A 7162-nucleotide genomic window follows, 5' to 3' on the forward strand; every position below is an offset into this window, starting at 1 on the left:
TCGAAATTGATTTGGAACAACAAACAAATAAGAAAAGCGATCGTATAATACCGTGGGAAAAAGAGTCTATCTTGATTCTTGAACACTAAACTAGGCTAGAATAAAACTGTTCTGTTTCTCATCAGCTCTTTAAGAATGTTTAAAGTGAGAGCGCTTTCCATTACACCTGGCGATTACTTACGCGTTTTTCCAACAACAGTAGTTCGCGTTGTTTTGCTTTTTAACCCCCGACGCAAAAGAGTCTATCTGTCTGCCTGTCTGTGGCATCGTACCTCCCGAACGGATTGAGCTTTTTGTTTTGGTTTGAATTGAATGAATTATGTGCCACATGAATGCGAAAAATCGGTGGAGCCTTGTAAAAGTTGTAGGTGTGAAATATTGACAGTCGGGATTATTTTAATTATGCTTTTTTAGAACTAGTGAGGCATTGCTCTCTTCGTGAACGTGCATTTAGAATGTGAATTTTGTTTCATTATTATTCAAATATTGAAATGTAATATTGATTGCATTGTTATTGAAAAAAAAGAGAATGTAAAATTGGGATGTTGATTATGTTATTCGTTTTTATAGGTATGTTTATTTTTATTTTTTTACCCTTTTAATTTTTTAACACTTTATTGATTTGTCGTACACAGTAACTACCCTCCTTTCTTAACCTTTTTTCGCTAAATTATTTCGCCAAAGCAAATTTCACCAACAAATCAATATTACCTTAACACCGACTCAACATCCCTATTAAATTACTTTTTTAATTAAGCAATGTCCTTAATCGGGTATTACTAAGTGAGATAATTTCATTCCTCTTTATAATTATTATTTAGTTAGTAGCGGCACAAAAGCTGCCTAGCCCTTCCATCGCAATACCTTGTAATTTAAGTGTCTGCAACATGTAATGTACTGATAATTTGAATTGTAATAAATTTGGATATTGGATATGTGTTTATGTAACATATATTGTACAAAATAAATCAATAATTAGATACTTAGTATCTGTGTTTTTCTTATTTATTGAATTAAACCTCTAATATGTTCTAACTGACATTTTACCCCTATACAAACTTATGACTGCATGGATAGCCGAGTAGTTGATGTCACCACGCCAAATCCATTGACCGCAACGTGTGCGCAGGTTCGATCCTCGTGTACGACAAACATTTGTGTGTTCTACGAATGCTTGTTCTGAGTCTGGGTGTCTGTGCAAGTGGCTTGAATGTTCTCGAAACCCCCGCGACACAAGGAATACAGACAAAAATGCGAGATTCGTTTTAAAAAAAGGGTAATTCTTAACATAAGCTTCATTAAAGCATTAGAAGAAAACCACGATTGATAAGTAAATAGCAAATATTGATATAACATATCTAGCCAAGTTCGAGTAAGAGAACTGGTATTCAGCGAAACAAGGAAAGATCGGCGCGCAGTGCAGCCCACGTCCTACCTGCGCGCACGCAAGGAGGTGATATGTTGATGTTTGAATCCTTTGAAAAAACGGACCTGTGCTTTAGGTATTCATTTTTTAGCTATTTGTGAAGACACTGACGTTACGTTTTCCTAAATTTCTATATGTCTCGTCGAAGGGATATAACCTCGGAAATTTGACACACATGGCATTGAGCAGGGGGGTGGACTTAGGGCAAGCAAGGATATCTGTTCGCGCCTTCGTCTTAGATGCCTTATTGTCTAGTTGCTTCCACTTCCGCTTCCTATTACACGAAGAGGTCCAGTGTTGACAGTAATACCTCTATGGCTTCCCCATACGTCATGATCATTGTGGATGTTCCCATAGTTGAAGGAATGACCTATAATTATTTTAATAATCCGGGGATTCTATTTTGGCTTGAAATTATACATTTGGAGTTGTACTACCAAAAACTACAAAGGAAACGTCCCAAATATGAATAGAAGCCGAGTAAAGCGCAGACTTGATCCAGTAATCTTAACCTTCGCAGATCATATGCGATAGTAAACAAGCTGTCAGAGTACTAAATGCGTGTTAACGCGCCGAACTAAAAGCACACACACACAGACACGTGGAATATATCTGTAACCGTCGCGGCGAATGCGTGGGCGCACGTGAAACGTTATAATCAAGCGATCTACGACAGCTTTGGACAAATAAACAAACGTCTGTTTATTAGAACATTTTCACAATTTCTATATTTTTCTACTTCACGGAAGCAAACTATTTATTGTTTTAAATGTTAATCAGTAAATAGAAGACGTTGTGTAAACGCGTTAGTTGCCAAACTAAATATCTGTGATCATATTAGATTATAAATTCCTTTACACGATTATTACGGGTTCAAATTACAAATCAGCTAGAACGAGATAAATGAAATTCATTGATGTGAGAAAAAATACAAGCAGATGTTTTAATCCCGTGCATCTTTTCAACAGAGTCCAACAATTATAAATGAACGGTAACGAAGATACAACATTTTTCTACTTAGGTCTGTTCACTGACAGGAATTTTCGTTTGTTGAGACATTTCTCGATGGAAGTTTTGCCTGACTCCTGTCAGTGAATAGTCCAAAGGAGAACTAACTGTCCGAGAACAATTACAAAATTAACGAAACTCGAAGGAGGTTCCTCATCGATGTAACTCACACTCTGAGCAATAAAGACCAACGCCGTATGAAATACATACATACTTTTACTACAAAAATGCCACATTGCCACAGTGCTTCTTTCTAAGAGAATTCCTATTTACTTTCGATACGTAGAAGCTTGCCATGAAAACAAGATAAAATAAAGAGTACACGCTCGACACTAACAAATCACCAATTTTCTCATAAAACGAAGCCAACAACTCTCTTGATTAAGTCTCTCATTTCCATTTGAGTCTCTTTCACTTCCACACAAGTTTCAATCAGTTTTGTTTCGATATAGTTTATATTTACTGCTCACTTTTACGGGACTATATTTTATTATCATTGATATAATGAATTACTTCATCTATTTAAGGGTCGATCCAAAGTTTCGGTTAAATGCTAAAAATAACATCAAAATTAGTTCAGCGGTTTAAGCGTTAAAGAGCAACAAACATTTAAACATTCATAAATAGGTACAGAATTAGTTGTTTTGTTACGTCTGTTAGTGGAAACTATTTGAAAAAGGTACTGATTATGCTTCATTCATGTAAAACGACAAACGTTGGCAGTTTCTGTTATAAACGACGTATAAAACATGTTGCCTATAACACAAACTCCATGCTTAAGAAAACAATACTGATTATTATTATTAAAGTTTTGAATATTAAATTATTGAAGTGAAGACTTATTTAGTGGCGTTTTATAGTGTTTTTGTTATGAGTGAAAACTGTTAAACTCGCGTCACGACACAATACTGCTTCGACAGCGAAATAAATAAGTATTGTATTCAACCACATAAATGTTAGTAATTTAATAGTGATAATTAAAACGATTCGTGCAAAATTATTCCCTAACCATTGCAGAATATAAAAAATACACAACGTTAATATTCAAGTTTTCACTTCTGCCGGCACTCCCGGAGTGCAACCCGTAGCTTTTTTATTTTGGTATTTCTTTCGAAAATTAGATATACTTTGTAGCTTTAAAACTTCTGTTACAATTGATGGTATATTTTGTATCAGAAACATACGCTATCGAGTATGTGATGATAAGTATTCCGAAGCTCCCATACACGTATAGTGCGGTAAGCTCACAAAAATATCTACTCCCTTTGTATCGTGGTAAACGAGTGAAAATCGAAACTGTGTCCGCGAGACTAACCCAACCGGCGTAACGAAACCATTGCGACTTCTATTTTGACGTCTAGCGCCATCTATTGAGTGCCCTGCGAACATTTTCCAACAAAGAAAGACTGTATATTATCTCGTTTTCTTTGCTGAAAAATGTTTGCTGGGGACGGTGATTGAAATTGTCAGAAAATACATACATGGTAAGTTAAATAAAAGATTAAAACACTAGAATAACATTATTTTCGGTGTATTTAAAACTGCTCTCTACTCCTGAACATAATGAGCATTTTTAATAGGTAATGTTACTTTTGTTAAGAACTAAAATTTAAGGGACACATAAAACCGAAGATAAATCCTTTTATTGTTTAACGGCTATACTTGTCTACGCCGTAGCCACTTTGCTACGACTCCACGACAAAATGCGACTCCGGTTGCACAAACGACAAGCGCCTACGAACTATTGTCAACAAAATGTGCTTGTGTTATTATTATTCTTTTATGCATGTAGCATGAACTGGTATACTTTGTCACATTATACTTTCTTTATATATGCTTTCATAATCTTCTTTCTTAATTTTCTTTTTTTTTATCTATATAAATGATTTGCTGTTCGTTAGTCTCCCTAAAATCCGAGAACGTCCAACCGATTTGGCTAATTAAGGCCTTTAAATATTTGTAGCAATCCAGAGAAGGTTTGAAGTGAGAAAATTGCGTCAAAGACAAAAAAAAAACTGTAAAATAAATATATAAAATAAAATTATAATTAAATAAAATTTTGATAAAAATAAACAAAAAATATTTTATAAAAAAAGCTGGATTGTACAGAAAAGACGCCATATTGCCGTAACGCACACCATTGCATTGTTGTCCAGTTACCTACTAGTCGCGTCTAAAAAAAGCTTTACTTTAAAAAACTGTCCTACGCATGAACCAGCTAGCTTAACCAACGTGCTTTAAGAAAACGGAACAAAAGACTCGTAATTATTTAATGTTATACCACCTTTTCTCGGCAGTTGTGAGCGATGCGTCACTCCAAGGTTTACACACAAGTGTTGCTTCATCGAGCTGCCCTCGCTCGCATTCGCGCTGAGCACTGAGGACATTGTATGACCTGACATATCTTGAAGAAACGTTCTTGATGTTTTATATCCACGGTTACAAGAGCTCGGCTTAATATTGTTGAGTTTCAACTGTAGAAATCCAATTTGGGGTCGATTTTTCAATTTCAAAAGTAATGAACGGTGAATTAATTTTTCACCATACGCCGATGTGAATGTAGCTAAATGGCCAAGCCACATATTTTGACTAAGGTGTAGAGTTTGTGAAGGTAGGCCTTGTAGAGTTAGGGCGTGTAGTGTTAGAAGCTTGGCTCTACATGAGATCTGATAACTTTTTGACAGTGCGAGTCATATGGGCTCCTTTTGGCAACATTTTACCTACATGAAAATATTTTTGGTGGTATATGTCTGACTGCTTTTGTATAGAAAATATGTCAAACGGACATATTTTATTTTGATGATTGAAAAATCGGCCCTTACTTAAAACTTGAATATTTGAAATAATTGATTATAGAGTTGAGGTTCGCTGTCTGTCTGTCTGCCACTAATCTGTTTATCATGATCCGTGATAAGCTCAGGTATTCTTTTTGCCGCTGTTACAAAAAATATGTTCTAATTATAAAGACCGATGTTAAGTAACGTTCGTTACAATCATAAATTAGTTTGGTTACAAATGAATATTTTTTGTCATCTAAGACAGTTGCTTTTTTCAGGCTAATTTTACGGAACTTGGTGTGTCTGAAATCAATACAGGCTGACCGTTTACCAATGAACGTTTGCTGTAAAAGTTGCTGTGCCATTTAAATTATTTCTAGGGAAAGTCTGGTGTAGAAAAAATATATCATGCAAAAAAAAATATACGGCAAAATTTACGGGGTGGAAAGCTCTTACAAATTAGGTGTATGGAAAATAGACAGTAGCCGTCTCTCAGATCTAGTTATTCTCTTAGATTCTCGGAACACGCAAGTTCCATAAAAATCGGTCAAGCCGTTTCGGAGGTGTACTAACATTGTGTCACGAGAAGTTTATAAAAAGAAGATTATGTTAACTATTAAATTTACCAATGGTCACGGTAACAAACATTAAATATAATTAATACGGATAACTAAACAGGTGACATTACATGATGCATACTTCTTTCTAGTAATGGGAAAAAAATCTTCTAATATATAAAATTCCCGTGTCACGATGTTAGTTACCGTACTCCTCCGAAACGGTTCGACTGATTCTTATGAAATTTTGTTTACATATCGCGTAGGACTGAGAATAGAACAACATCTATTTTTCATACCGATAAGTGACAAGAGCTGCTCACACTAAAAATTTTATTTTATTTTTTGGACGATTTTTTTCGTTTTTATTTTTTTATAATGTAGCATTAAAAAATACATACAACTAGGTAAAAAAAATATTCAGCAAAACAACGTTTGCTGGGTCAGCTAGTTACATTATGAAATTGTAGTTAATAATGTTTATTACTCCCTATGCAATTGGAATATGTACAACAAGGTTCTGAGAAAGCACGCTCTTGAAACACAGTTTGCGAATAAACAAGTTTTTCCATGACAGCTATACTTTATAGTACCTACTTAGCTGTCTGATGGAAACTTTCTACTTTTTATATGTTGATATACATTTCCAAGCTATAAAGCCTAGCTAAATCGAGACTTAAGTTAAAATCTCATTCAAAACCTACCCTATGTGTACCTATCTGTGTACCACACTTCATCCAAATCCCTTCAGTAGTTTTTGGGTAAAGGAGTAACAATAAACCATTATTACTTTCAAACTTTCTCGTTTAATATAGTAGGATATGGCTTTTCAGAAACACGTTGAACCAGTTCTGATGAATAACGATGAAAACGCAATTAATTGCAGAAGCTAACGAGATGAGTTAGGGAGTCGCTCTCTAATTACTTAGCAAGTAAAACAATTGTGTTGAATCCCGCTTTAGTTGCGAGTAGTAAGAGAAAGTAAACGGCAGTATACACGGATAACGGTAGTAGGTACTAATAGAGATAGCACGCAAAGAGGTCCGAGAATGTCATACGAGCTGTACACCGTCCTGTAAAACTTGACACCCGGCATCAAAGGTGCTGTGATACGGTGATTACTTTAATATCCACGCTATTAAGTATTCATGAAGATACAATTTAATTTCTAACAGAATATTTTCTTACATAAAAACGGTTTTTTATGACAGCAAAAAGTCTATTTTCAAGATCAGATGTTCGTTATTAAAACATTATAGCGCGTAATCGGACGCTGGGATAGGTCGGAAACTCATAGTAAGCTTGTACTCGAACAGTTTGTTTGATCACGAATTACTGCAAATAAAATAAAACCACAAATAAAAAAATGTTACGAATCTTGTAAAAATAATAAA

This window comes from Trichoplusia ni, chromosome 1, assembly GCF_003590095.1.
Source record: "Trichoplusia ni isolate ovarian cell line Hi5 chromosome 1, tn1, whole genome shotgun sequence".
In the NCBI taxonomy this organism is placed as follows: Eukaryota; Metazoa; Arthropoda; class Insecta; order Lepidoptera; family Noctuidae; genus Trichoplusia; species Trichoplusia ni.